The following is a 14,362-nucleotide window of genomic DNA, read 5'->3' on the forward strand; positions in this document are numbered from 1 at the left end:
TGAGGAAACTGAGGCTCAGAGAGGCTAAGTACAAACCAGAGGTTAAGTAGAAACAGACGTCTTCCAGGTCTGTCTCCCAGACCTGCCCCAGAGCACGTGTTTTCCCCACAAACCACAGGGTGCCTGATGACACGTACTAACTACTATGTGCCCTGTCAACCACTGGAGAGAGTTATGGTCTAAGAACCAGTCTGTGCTCCACCAGAGTCTACAGGTCCAGGCACCTACAACACATACAGGACAGGAGCTCGGCTGCCCCATCCTGGCCTTTGGGGTCAGTCCTGACTGGAGACACAGGGCTCCAGTCCAGAGCGGAAGGGCTCCACTTCCTTCTGGAACCCCTGACCTCAGGGCTGATTACTGGAAGTTGGCTTCATTCTTAGGGCAGTCTGGGACATGGCCAAGTTCCTTTCCTAAGACACTTGAGGTTGGCAGGATCCTCCAAAGTGATCTAATCTGCCATCACACTCATACGGGGGGTGCAAGGCGGGTGTTGTTTCCTCCATGGACAGATGTGCCCACGCACAGAGGTGTGGGGCTGCACAGTGACTTGCCCCAGGTCCCATGGGCTGGGCTGCTTGGGACGACTCAGTCCCCACAGATGCCCAGCCCCTGGTGCTGCCCCCTGGTGCTCTGTCCTTCAATGCGGTTCCCCATCTGGGCTCCATCCCACTTCTTCCTTTCTGCCTTCGCTAGGACGTCTGCAGAGGGACTTTGTCCACAGAGACGTCCTGCTAATGCGAGCACCATGCTCACAGGTTCATGCTTCTAAGCTAGCAAGTGTATTTGAATGGGCATTTTTTAGGAGAGTCCTGTCATCGACCCAACCTCTTGATCCTAGAGATATCAATCCGGTCCTTCCCTTTCTTCCCATCCCCTTGGCCATTACCCTGGTGCAGGTCGCCATCAGCTTGCCCCAGCTCCTGCAGCAGGCCTCTTAACCAGTTGTGCTGCGTCCACTCTTGCCCCCACCCCTTGGCCAGTTACTCGTCCACAGCCGGAGCAAACTCTTCCAAAGGGAAATCCAAGCCCCACTCCTCCCTGCTTACAGCCCTCCAACAACCCCCATTCCTCCCAAGATTAAAGCCCAGCATGGCCCACAGGGCCTGGCTCTGCCCACCCCTTGGGGTCCATCCTGTGTTGCTGCTCTGCTCTCCAGACACTCTTCCAGGTCCTTCTCCGCACCTGCTCTTTCCACATGGGCCTGGCCACACTTCTGCCTCCCGAGGGAGCCCCAGGTTACATGTCCTCTAGCCCTACCTACTTCTCCCTTGTGGACCAGTTGTAATGTGATCTTTATTTGTGAAGTTATTTGATTAATATCTCTCTCCTTCTGAGGCTGTAGGCTCAAAGGGGCAGGAACCATGTTTGCAGGGAGACGGCTTGGTCCAGACTCAGCATTCTCTTGGGCTGGCCGGCCCTGACCACACGGCCCTGTGCTGGATACTGATCATCTGCCCTGCTGGCCACCAGTGTATTCTGGCCCCGGCATGTGGTAAGTGCTCCGATGTCTTCTTGGTGGAGCCATCCCATCCCATCTGGAAATGCTTTCAACTTTCTTCACCCTATCAACCCGTCATTCGGCATGGGGCTCCTGTTCTGCTTTTTCGTGAGTGCACTGTTTCTGTCTTCACGTACACAGGCAGCCTGTCCGGGGCAGGGATGGGGTCTTTCCCCTGTGCCTCCCACTCTGCCTGGCACATGCCTGGGCAGGAGGGTGGTCAGTCAGTGCTGAAGACCAGGACAGTCAGTGAGTGGGGAGAGAGGAGAAGGAGAAGGAACCAGGTCTCTGTTGGAACAGTCTTAACCCTAATGTCTAACCATATGTGGTGGTCAAATGAGTTTATGTGTAGAGCTCCAGCATAGGGTAGTAAGTAGGCATACAAAAATATTTTCAAAAAATATACTGATGTGGGAAAATGCTGCTGATTTCACGCCAAGTAAATACGATAGGAGTACCAAATGTCTAAGTAAATGAGACATTATGAAAGCTTTAATTCTAATATCTAATGTCTAGTTTTTTTATATGTGTAGGAAAAAAAAAAAGACTGGGAGGACATATGCATATACTGGCTGTGGTTATCTCTGGGTGGTAGAAAAAACAGGCTTTCAAATATCTTCTATACACTTGCATTAATTTTCTTTGTTGGCTGCAGTGCATAGTTTTTGTGAATGGCAACATCAGGAAATATTACTACAGACTAAAAATGGTCCTGTGTTCGGGGTACCCGGTGTCTCCTGCTCTGCATGGCCTTTCATGCCTTTTATGTGGGGTCCTGTGAGGCTGGGCTGGAGTCCAGTGATGGGCGGGGGATCCCCATGGCCCAGAGCAGCAGGGCCATCTGGGGGCTCTTCCCCTCCAGTTGGCCATGCGGACCAGGGAACACTGGGCCAAGCCTGGGAGGATGAGTCCGGACTCTGAGACAGCACGCTGGGTCTAGGGCTGCCTTGTGGGTCGGTCCAGGTATCCAATTTGACCTTCAAGGGGCAAGGCGTAATGATGTGTGGGAAGCCTGCATGGCCTTGGCGAGTGTGTGTGTTGGTGGACAGCAGCCTCGCTGACATTAGCACAGCACTTTACAGGTTATTGAGCAGCTTCCTTTCCAGCAGTCCCAGAATGGGTGAGACGACATCTCTCCTGTTTTTACAGAAAACCTGTGCAATAAGGGGGTCAAGAAATAGTCTCCCTCTTACCTGCGAGGGTGCCAAGCTTGGAAAGGTTAGGGGACTTACTCAAAGTCACACAGCCGGTAGTGGCAGGGCTCCCAGAACGGTCTGACCCCAGCCTAGGGCACTTCATGCCACTGCACCAGTCCCTGGACGCAAACGGCAAGGCCGCCTCAGTGACCACAGCCGATCGCAGCACGCGGGGATGACTTCATTAATAAGGTAACTTGATTTATTCATTTTTTCTGATGTTTACTTATTTATTTCGAGAGAAAGCACGAGCTGGGGAGGGGCAGAGAGAGGAAGGGAGAGAATCTCAAGCCGGCTCCATACCGCCAGCACAGAGCCCAATGCGGGGCCCGAACTCATTGAGTCACGAGATCATGACCTGAGCTGAAATCAAGAGCTGGACACTTAACTGACTGAGACACCCAGGTGCCCCAATAAGGTAACTTTAGGAGAAAGATTTGAAGGAGATGAGGGGGTTGGTCATGAGGTATCTGGGAAACTAGCAGAGGGAACAGCCAGGGCAAAGGTGCCTGCTGAGCAAACATGTCTGACACAGCAAGGGGGCTTCACGCTGGAGTGCAGTGATGGGGGGAGGGTCACAAGGGGTGTGGGAGACGACACCAGGGAGGTGACAGGGTGGAGGTGCTGGGCCAGATCCAGACCATCACCAGGCCTCGCCTTTCCCCCAAGGGACTGCACAGATTGCACAGCTGGGCTGGGCCTCTGCCTTCTTGGCCCTCCCACATCACAAAGCTTTATCTAAATTAGTCTCACCGGTTCCCACTGGAGTTTCTAAGCTACTCCAGGGCAAACTCCATCGTCTGAGGCTCCTATGTATCCCTCTTGGTGATTGAAATTTGGTGCCCATCCACTGAATGAGAGCAGGAAGGAAGGAAGAAATTTGTTTGGCCGAGGTGCACGGAGGACACTCTCCTGCTCCAGGGAGCGATTAGGATTTGTAGGCGTGGGCCAGAGTCCACTAGGCTCCACCACTGGCCTTTAGGAGAGACTTTTCCAGCCAGGGGCCCAGTGTTTCAAGAGGATCCAGGAAGCGTTGGTCATTTGGCATTGGTGCTAGCAACAATAATGGCTTCTTCCTGCCCGTATCCCTCAGGAGGGGATCATTCAGGCTGAAGCACAGGAGGGAGATGGAGACCAGCTTCCTCTCTTGTGGGGAACTCATTAGTTCAATGAGCATATGTGGGCAGCTCACCGTGTCACCTGGTGCTAGGCACTGGGGTACAGCACCTGCAGCTCATTAGTGTAGGCCGGTAATTAGCAAAGCATTGACCTGAGAACTGGAGTCAGGGAGCTGATGGCTGTCATCTAAGCCCAGATGAGCAAGATGAGTGGGAGCTGGGTGGGAGAGGTTTGGGGGAGGCCGGAGGTGGAGTGAGGCAAGAGAGGGAATAGTGTGGACCAGACAGGAATGCACTTGAGCAGACTACAAAAGGGCATGATGGGCCAGATAAGGCCTTTGGATGTGATCCTGAAGGCAAGAGGTTAAGAAGGGAGCATGTCATGGCTTTTATATCTCAGAGAGACTGGATGGATGTGGGGACAAGGCAGGAGGCAAGGATACCAATAAAGAGGCTGTTTCCATTTTACTGGTTGTAAGAGGCCATGAAAGTCTAGACCCATGGCAGGGAGTGGCTCACTGCCTTTCCCGGGTGAGGATGGGTGGTGGGCAAAGGAGCGTGGTGAAGGGGAACAGCAGGTGTCTGGAAGCAGGCAGAGTCAGGTTCAAGCCCTGGATTTTCTGGTTGCTGATGTGTGCCTGTAAAAAGTCACTCAAGTTTTCTGAGCGGCACTTCCTTCATCTACAATATTGAAATATTTTTTTTAATGTTTATTTATTTATTTTTGAGAGACAGAGACAGAGAGAGGGTGAGTGGGGGAAGGGCAGAGAGAGGGAGACAGAGAATCCCAAGCAGGCTCTGTGCTTTCAGTGCAGAGCCCGATGTGGGGGTCGAACTCATGAACCACAAAATCATGACCTGAGTCAAAACCAAGAGTCAGACACTTAACTGACTGAGCCACCCAGGTGCCCCTAAAATGGAAATAATTTTAATAGTCCTGTCCTTATAATGGGCAAGAGGGCCTGCCTTGGATCATGTGCTTTAGAGAACCCTGCTCTGGGCCTGCTCCAAGTAAGGTGGCCATGGGGCCAGGGACATGCCCTCTCAAGGTCCACACCTTCCCTTCTACTCAGAGCTCTAAGTATCCAGGACCCAGGAATTTCCTGCCCAAATTTGCATCTGTGCAGGCCTCTTTCCTGGTCTATGGAATGTGGGAGAGGTTTGCGGTGTCCCCTGCTTAAGCATAAGGGCCCTCATGTAGGAAAAGAAAGAGGGAGGGCTATGGGTGGGCAGCCCCCAGCCCCCAGCCCACCTTGTTCCAGGAATCCAAGGGTGTAGAATTAGAACCTGCCTTTGAGGTTGTTATAAAGGTACATTTGTCAAGGCAAGAGGAAAGAACAAATATTATCTAACAGTTTGTTAGCCTGGTTTATAACTCTCAAATATTTAGACACATGGCATGTGGGCCTCCATTTATACATTTGCTTTGGACCTCTCAAATGTTAGCAGTGGGCCTGATTACAGGGCTACCTCTCTGGTTTGTTTAAGATGCAAAGCAAATTGCATCCTGCACTCAAACAGGAGCCACTGCTGTTGGGAGCACTCTCTCCCTCATCGTGGAATCACGGTATCTCCTGCAGAGTTTGTCCCTTTATCTTTTGGACACTTGTAAGAATCATCATCTAGAAGATGCTGCAGAGAGTATTTCCAGGTGCAGAACCAGCACATTCTAGTGACAATGTAAGAAGGCACCCCTGGGCATGGGCAGCATTTGATGGAAACCAGAAATGATTCCACTAATGATGGCAGTGAAATAGCCCTGATGGGTAGGGGAGAGCTTTCTAGATTCTTCGAAGCATTACCTCACCCAACGAGCCTGGTTCCTTTGAATTATCGAAAGAGCCCTGGAAAAGAACCAGGAGAGCCAGGTTCTCATCCTGGCTCTGTGGCAAATTAGACCTGTGTCAAATCACTTTCCCCCTTGGTTGGTTTCCTTCTCACCAAAATGAGGGGTTCAAGCTTTGGCATCTTCTGACCCATGATTCCATGATACTTCCTACCCATCTGTCATGCTGGGCAGTGGCAGGGAGCAGGACCAGAAACTGCGAAGTGGGAGGGTCTGGCAGATACTGGGCCAGTAAGAGGTCAAAGCCAGCTAGACAGAGGCTGGGATGAGAGCTAGCAGGTAAGACATACATGAACAGCTGTACCCCCATATCCTGGAGGAGAGCCTGCTTATTCTCTGCCCTGCTTTAAACCAGTTGGGGGTGGGGTGGGTAATGAGGTGGTCACAGAGCCACAGGCAGGATGAAGAAGTCCCTAGAGCCTGCCATAGAACTCTCCCTCTAAGGAAGAGAGCACAGAGATGCCCAATTGCTTCACAAACTGAACAGTGCTCCTAGAGGCCAATCCAACAGCTACTGCTAATTGAGTTTATTCTTCTCATTTCCATCAGCCAACATCTGATGATACCAGAGGTCAGGGGTGGGTGTCAGGAGGAGATGTTGTCACACACAGGCATGAAGTCCAACTTAATCATTCTATCACTAAGAAAACCTAGGCCATAAGCATGGGTTTTACAGACAGATCAAGACCTGGTCACCAAAGATAACAGAGTCCTGGTCATCTGTCACAGAGCACTGGGGAGGGATTCTGGGAGAAGCCTGTCTGTGGATCTTCATATTCAGCCCCTTTTCCAGGAATCCTAGCCAGAAGACAGAACTCCCTACTTGGGGACAGAATCCCCCTTATACTTCACTGCTTTCCTAACATCAGTTCAAACCAGCTGTCCCCATAGATGCTAAAGCAAGTGGGATACACACTTTTTCTTGCACCCCATCCTGACCAGTGAGGTTGGAAGGAAGTATATTGTAGTGCACACTTCAGGCTTCGGGGACCTTGGGTCTAGTCCTGACTCTGTCACTTGTGGTTGGGCTTCCAAGCCTCAGTTTCTCACTTACACATTGGGGGTAACAGTATCTTCCACAGTGGGTTAGTATGAAGATTAGAATTAACGCCTATAAAATGCCTGACATAACATTTGGCACAGAGTAGGCACCTAATATATGATGTTTCTTCTGTTGTCTGTGTGCCAACTGATTCTTCGATTGTGTACCATCTGAAACGAGGTGTGCCTGTTGCTCTTTGTAGTCTAACGCACAGCGTGAGCAAATGTTAAACAACCAAGCTGGCAGTACTCCCGAATATCTTAGCTGCCTTGTTTGTCTTTGCACATGAGGTAGCTCTGTTTGGAATCTGACACCAGGAAAATAGGACGGAGCATGGGGCAGACAAATATGCCTCGTGGTTGGGCCACGGGTTTTAGGCACAGACTCAGAGCACTTTCTGGTGGGGAATGTAGGTAGCAAGCCTGAGCTCGGCATGGTCGGCTGCCATTCTGCTAACATCTCATGACGAGGACTGCTCCTGATTCACAGAGAGAACTGGCAGTGGAGACAGAATAGCACACAAAGATGGGCTTATACTGCACTCAGGGATGGGAGAAGGCCAAGGTGCAACTGACAGATGGATGAACACAGAGAACTCACCTCTGCAGGATCCCCTGATGAATCACTTTCAGGTTAACGTTTCATGATCGGCTCAAAATGTTTTGCAAACAGAATCAGCCCTCCTTGACTACGGTTGGTTGTGATGATGTCATAAGCTGTAAGAAGGAAAGACAGAATAAGAGAGAGACAGAGAAACAGGAGGAGGGGGGAAGGAAGGAGGGAGGGGGAAGAGAGAGAGGGGGAGGGAGAGAAGGAGAAGGAGAAAGGAGGTAAAGAAAAGGAAGATGTTCAGAATGATACTACGGTCTGCATGTGTCCCCCCAAAATTCATTATGTTGCAACTGTGATGGTATGAGGAGGTGGGGCCTTGGGAGGTAATTAGGTCATGAGGGTGGAGCCCTCACGAATGGGATTAGTGTCCTTATAGAGACCCCAGAGAGCTCCCTCTCTGCACCTGCCATGTAGGGACACAGTGGGAAGACGACCAGCTATGAACCAAGAAGTGGGCTCTCATCAGATACCCAATCTGTTACTGCCTTGATCTTAGACTCCCAGCCTCCAGAACTGTAAGAAATAAATTTCTGTTGTTTATAAGCCACCCAGTCGGGTATTTTGTTAGAGCAGCCCAAAAAACTAAGACAGTGGGGGTCTGGTCTTTCTTTCCTCAGTGGCCTGGTCTTCTGGAGTCAGGAGCCTGTGTAAGTGAACACGACACAGCCAGAATGAACTAATGAACTAATGAACTTCCTCCTGATTTTCCCCCTTGGCCCTCCGATGAAGGTCTTGGTCCATGCAGGCCCAGGTAGTCTAACTGTTGTAGGAAGGGCCGGGTCAGCCTGGGGCCAAGAGTTGTGCAGCGAAGCCTTACCCATGGTGTACCCCACCTCAAGACAGCCTCAACATACCTTCTCTCTGTAGGACCCACTCTGTTCTCCTTGAACCTGACCTCCATTTCCAGAGCCAGTTCCCTACATAGGGATTTCTGCATCCTTGCAAGTCAGGGCTTATGGTGCTGAAGAGTTGGATTCTCTTTGAATTTTACCAAGGGGGAAAAATGACCTGTTGGCAGTAGGGAGAGAAGCGCAGCTTAGAGCGACTGCACAGAATCCTCTCAACCCCATCCCACCCCTCACTGGCCCTTCTTACCCTGAAGTCCAGCTGTGCAAAGGACTCAGGCCTGTGCAATCTCAGAGTCTCAAGTTTAAAATAAGAACCAAACTTTAAACGTCATAGTACTTCTGAACTATGTCTTTACAAAAGATTTCTTGCCATCAGATTTTAAAATTTTTTCAACGTTTATTTATTTTTGAGAGACAGAGAGAGACAGAGTGCAAGTAGGGGAGGGGCGGAGAGAGAGGTAGACACAGAATCTGAAGCAGGCTCCAGGCTCTTCACTGACAAGTTGACAGCAGTGAGCCCGATGTGGGGCTTGAACTCGTGAACCATGAGATTATGACCTGAGCCAAAGTTGGATGTTCAACTGACTGAGCTACTCAGGCGCCCCAGAACCAAGATTTTTAAAGCCCACTCACATATAAACATGTCTATGCAAATATATCCTGCACCTGCAAAATATGAGGTTCTCGGCCATTTATACTTGTGTGATCTACCTTAAGTGTTAGAAGGGAGTAGAGATGTTTAATAAATCTGTTCAGATGTACCTATTTGCGGATACTAGAATACATAGGTTTTCCAATCTTTCCCCAAGGGTATTAATCCTGTCTCTCTCTCCCCTTCTCCCAGTAGCCACTCCTCTAACTGGAATTGGTGCCCCTCATCTATGCTTCCTTGTCCCCCGAGGCAAACAGCTACTTAACACTTGACTGGGAGGTCAATGGTCTCTTGTCTGTCTCTCCTACTAGATTCCAAACCCTGTGAGGTGAAGGATGGTGTCCTACTTCTGTTCCCAGTGCCTGGGACAGGGCTGAAATTTGATGGGCCCCTAATCAGTGATGCTTGTCTAAGTGAACAAATGAATGAATGAACGAGCATACATTCTTATAGGAGGGAAATGAGCTAAATCAGGGGTGCCAGGAATGTTCTGGATGGGCAGCTGGCTATGGGGTGGGCGGTTTGAAAGCTAGGACATTTGTCCTCTCCCACCTGGAAATGAGCTTGATGGGACTCCCTTAGTTCACTTCAGGTGTGGCCTGGCCATCACCTGCCTCACCCACTCTGACTTACAGAAAGACAGGGAAGGATCTCTTCCCTGTTATTTAAAAAAATTTTTTTAATGTTTATTTATTATTGAGAGACAGAGAAACACAGAGCGTGAGCAGGGGAGGAGCAGAGCGAGGGGGAGACACAGAATCTGAAATAGGCTCAGGCTCTGAGCTGTCAGCACAGAGCCTGATGCGGGGCTAGAACTCACAAACCGCCGAGATCATGACCTGAGCCAAAGTCGGATGCCCAACTGACTGAGCCACCCAGGCACCCCGCGTTCTTTTTTTCTTTTAAGTTTATTTATTTTGAGAGAAAAGAACCCACGCAGGGGAGGAGCAAAGAGAGAGGGAGAGAGAAGCCACACAGGCTCCATGATGTCAGTGTGGAGTGGGACCCAACACAGGGCTCGATGCCACGAACCGTGAGATCATGACCTGAGCTGAAATCAAGAGTTGGACGCTTAACTGACTGAGCCACCCAGGCGCCCCTGTGCGATGCATTCTGTAACTTGTGTGGCACTGGGAACCGAGCAGATCCTGAAGGAAGCAGAGTGGTCTGGGAGGTTAAAGGCCTTTCTGAGGTAGGTTGGAGGAGCAGTGGCCACAGAAAGAGGGGCTCAGACCTCTGGGAGGTGGAGAGAGTACAGTAAAACCTTGGTTTGTGAGCATGATTCATTCCAGAAATGCTTATAACCTAAAGCACTTGTATATCAAAGCGAATTTCAAGAGCCACTGACTCCATTTACCTTTTACCTCCCCAATAGGATTTGACGCTAATATAGATTGATCTGAGCCACTTGGATCCACTCCCTTCCTGATGGATATATTTCCATTGTTCCCAGTCACAGGAGGGCAGTATCATCCTCATCTACCTGTGCTTCTCCAACATAGGTTCCTGGGGGTGAAATTGTGGGGGACTAAGCCTTTTTCCTTTTTGCTATATACTAACAGATTCCCCTCCATATGGAGATGCAGTCCTTTGCATCCCAACTGGTAGGACCCATTTACCCATTAACCAAGCCAGCTCCTGATATTGTCTGATATTTTCAATGATATGGAAGAATGGTATCTTGCTTTTACTTTTTGTTTCTGTGGTTGCCTCTGAGGTTGAGCATATAGATTTTTTTTCCTATATGGATGCCCAAATACTCCATAATTTATTGAATCATTTATCCTCTTCCCACTGGTTTAAATGCCAACACTTTAATATATTTTATGTTCACATATGCACAGATCATCCTACTCAGTTCTACTGATCAAGTTGTCTATTCCTGAATCAGTCAATACTGCACTATTTTAATTATTATAGCTTTATTATATATCGGTATCTGTCTGTCATTCTGGGATGCTATAACAGAATACCATAGATTGGATGGCTTAACAACAAACATTTATTTCTCACAGCTCTAGATGCTGTGAAGTCCAAGGACAAAGTGGCGTAGATCTGGTGTCTATTGAGAGCTTTCTTCCTGGTTTGTAGGTGACCACCTTCTTTTTATGTTCTCATTTGATGGAGACAGAAATGATCTCTCTCTTGTTTCTTATTATAAGGGCACTAATCCCATTCATGAGAGCTCCACCCTCTTGCCTAATCATCTCCCAAAGCTTCCATATCCAAACACCATCTCTTTGGAGGTTAGGATTTCAACATATGAATTTGTGTGGGGAGGGAGGTGGGGGGGAACAAACATTTAGCCCATTACAGGGCCAATATTAGTTTGCTAATCCTCATAGAAATTCTGTGAAGGTAATTATTATTCTCTTTTTAAAGATGAGGGAATTGATGCCCAAAGAGTTAAAATGATTTGTCCATGCCCTGTCTCACCCAGTACCGAAGGCTGAAAGGGGCTTCAGATGGGATTCTGTTGATTACTCTGCCTGTTTTGTTTTCCTCGGCCTCGCCACTCTTTGATGTGACCTGAACTGACCATGGTGCACTGCAGAAAACAGCCTCATCCCTGAGATTTTGTGAGGAGCACTGAGGAGTTATGTCCTACATGACATAGTGTCCCATCGCCCCCTCCCTCCCCAAGGGGACCCGCTGGATAACTCCGGAACATGAATGGACTATTTGTAACCTCAGCCTCAGAAGAACTGAGGTTCTTTGAGCAACTGATTTGGTTTTCTCTTTTGGACACTGTGATTCTTGAGCTGTGGTGCTCTTTATTCTGGGCCCTCTTCACTCTGGGTTCTAGAAAACTCAGAGCCAGGTGTGTGGCCCTCCTTAGCAAGTAGAGAGGACTTCATAGCAGGCTTTGGGCCTACTGTCTTCATTCTTGGCTCTGTCTTACTTTTCTACTCATTCTATCCTTTGACTCATTCTTCCCTCATCTACTTTTAAAATGTTTTATTTTAGTGTATTGTTGATGTGTATCTTTTTACTTAGACTTCAGTCCTTTTTTTTTTTTTTTTTTTGGTAATATAAATGAAAAGATTTTTGGTGATATAAGTGAAAAGTTAAAGCATTTCAGATAGTGGTAGGAGCTATTTGGGGCCTGATCCCAGTGAGTTAGAAGGTTTCCAAGTTGTGTGGGGGCCTCTCCCACCTCAATGGGGAGAATTCCCCAGATTCCATCCCCTATAGCCACTGTGTCTCCCAAGCCTCAGCCCCAGCACTGGCCTGTTTCTCCATGCTTCTGGGGCTTGGTCTGTATTCCACGGAGTTGCCTGTCTCAGTCTCAGCTTCTGCTACTGCCCTGCAAGAGGCCAGGACCCTTCTGGGCACTCATCCCTGAAAGAGCTTCCACTGACTCAGCCATGACTCACCAGCAGTGGGCCCCCAGCAGGCCTGGCAGCCTCCGGGGGGTGGTCTGGGGAAGGCCTAGAGTTGCCAAGCTGGAGATGTTGCTGACCTCTCTAAACTACTGAGAAAGTTTGATTTGTGGCAGCTCAGCCTTCAGGGTTTGAAGCTCCCAGAACATCTGCTCTCAACTCAAACCAGTAATTAGTGGGATTGTGGAATGGAAATCTGGGAAGAGTTTTCTAAGCAGTGAAATGTTGGAGAGAAAAGAGGACTGGACTGTGGGTCAGGAGACCTGGAATCCAGTCCTGCTGTTACTGCTTGCCAGCTTGCAGCCTTGAGCAGATCTCTTTCCTTCTCTGAACTCTGTAAAATGGGGATAAGACCCAGATGGGGATTCCTTCAATTATTCAATAACAATGACCTAGCACCTTCAATGTGCTAAGGACTGTTCAAGGGGCTGTGGATACAGTGATGGATGAGAAGATAAGCCCCCTTCTTGTGGGGCTTATCTGTACTCTAGTGTGAGCAAAGACTGTCAGTAGCAACCTAATAAACCAATGAACAAGGTAACTTGAGCTTTTGATAAATACCATCAAGCAAATAAAATGGTGACTCAAAGGAAAATACTAGGGAGAGGGGAGTTAAAAGTGCCAGAGAAGGCCACAGATGCCTTGTGCTGAAGTGACAGCCATGGGAGTGGAGATAAATGAGCAGATTCTAGATCACATTGGAGATAGAGCCCAAAGGATTTGCTGATTGGGATCAAGAGGATGACTAGTGGGCATTTTAGATTGAGTAAGAGTCAATGGCAGTGTTGATTCATTGAATTGGGGAAGAAATAAGTCTGGGAGGGAAAATTGAGAGATTGGTCATGGACACGTCAAGTCTGAGATCCTAGGTTGACACTCAAGTGGGGATAACATGAAGGCAGTTGGGCGCCCTGTTTCAAAGTGTGGCCTAGAACTATAGAGCAGACTCAAAGGGCTCACACATGGTGAAGAGGTAGCAGAAGCGTGGATGCAGCTTTCCAGGGCACTTTACACATGTTCCACCCACTCCATCCCCTTTTGAATGTCCTCTAACTGGCCCCCTCTCCCAGTGCCTCAAGTATCCCAGTGCTGGTCCCAAACTTCCTCCATGGGTGGCTCTGGGGCTGTTCCCACTTCTCAGCACAAAATCCACACCAGTTACATCCTGGGCCCTTGGGCACATTTCCCAGTTAGCTGACAAGTAGGAAAGCAGCCACAGACTACCTTTCACTGAGGTATCAGTGACACTGGGCCTCTTTTTCTCTGGTGGTGTATTTTTCCTTCTCTTTTTTGGGGATAGGGAGAGGGTTCATGTAGGCGCAAAGGAACAATGTCCCAATCCAAAGGTATTGGGAAGTTGTTGGGGTGTGTTAGGTTGGGGCCTGGCTTTGAGCAGTTCAGAACCCTCTGAGGCCTTAGGATCTCCATGTGAGGAGCTTTCTTGGACAGGGGAAAGCCTTTTGTCCTGAGAGAACTTTAGAAGACAAATAGGATGCTGGCTTCTGGTAAAGGGGTGCCCCAAAGACCCCACATGGCAGCTCTTATCCTTGCATCAGGCATGGAAATTATAGGTTTGTGTTCTGGTGACACAGCTAAGGTCAGTGCACTCTGGGATAAAGAAACATCTTAGCAACTGTACAGATAAGCTCCATTTGCTCCAGGTTGATACTAAAGTGAACGGGGTCCCTAATGAGCATCTGTTCCTTGCCCAGTATGAGATCCTTTTCCCTGTCAGTTCCTTTTAAAGCCCACAATCAGTCTATCTAATAGACACTGGCATCTCCATTTGCAATTGAGGGGCAGGATGGCTGATTAAGGAGGGACCTGGGACTGTCAGCCAAGTTGGGATCTTTACCGCATCTCCAGGACAAGGTCTGGGATCTTGGCAAGAGGGCAGATGAGCTCTGACTTACCCAAGGGTCCAGCAGAGAACAGTTCATGCTCGGGGACCTAGCTTCTTTGTGTTCTGCCTTGTGGGAAAAACACCCATCCAGTGGCTCTAGCCTAGTGTCCTCAGCAGAGAGATGGGTACTAAGGCCAGACTCTCTGGGTATTTATTCAGCTCAGCCTTTTACTAACCCAGTGACTTTGGGTAAGTCACTCAATCTCTCAGGGAATAGTGAAAGAAACCATCTTGTCGAGTTATTTGAGAACTAAAGGGTGT

At 49.0% G+C, this 14,362-nt stretch overlaps 1 protein-coding gene across 3 annotated transcripts in view; it reads right to left on the reverse strand.

Annotated features, from left to right (window-relative positions):
* Positions 1-14,362, reverse strand: part of FAM167A (family with sequence similarity 167 member A) — a 73,879-nt gene that overhangs the window by 43,399 nt on the left and 16,118 nt on the right. The window contains exons 2-3 of one of the 3 annotated variants that reach the window (XM_023252654.2): positions 8,211-8,323; positions 7,304-7,419 (exon numbers count right to left, since the gene is read on the reverse strand). The gene's annotated coding sequence lies outside the window, so the exon portion shown is untranslated. Of the gene's footprint in view, positions 1-7,303; positions 7,420-8,169; positions 8,324-14,362 lie in introns of all 3 variants that reach the window. The other 2 variants (XM_023252653.2, XM_045055661.1) reach the window with 2 other exon arrangements.

The sequence above is a fragment of the Felis catus genome, chromosome B1 (assembly GCF_018350175.1).
Source record: "Felis catus isolate Fca126 chromosome B1, F.catus_Fca126_mat1.0, whole genome shotgun sequence".
Taxonomy (NCBI): Eukaryota; Metazoa; Chordata; class Mammalia; order Carnivora; family Felidae; genus Felis; species Felis catus.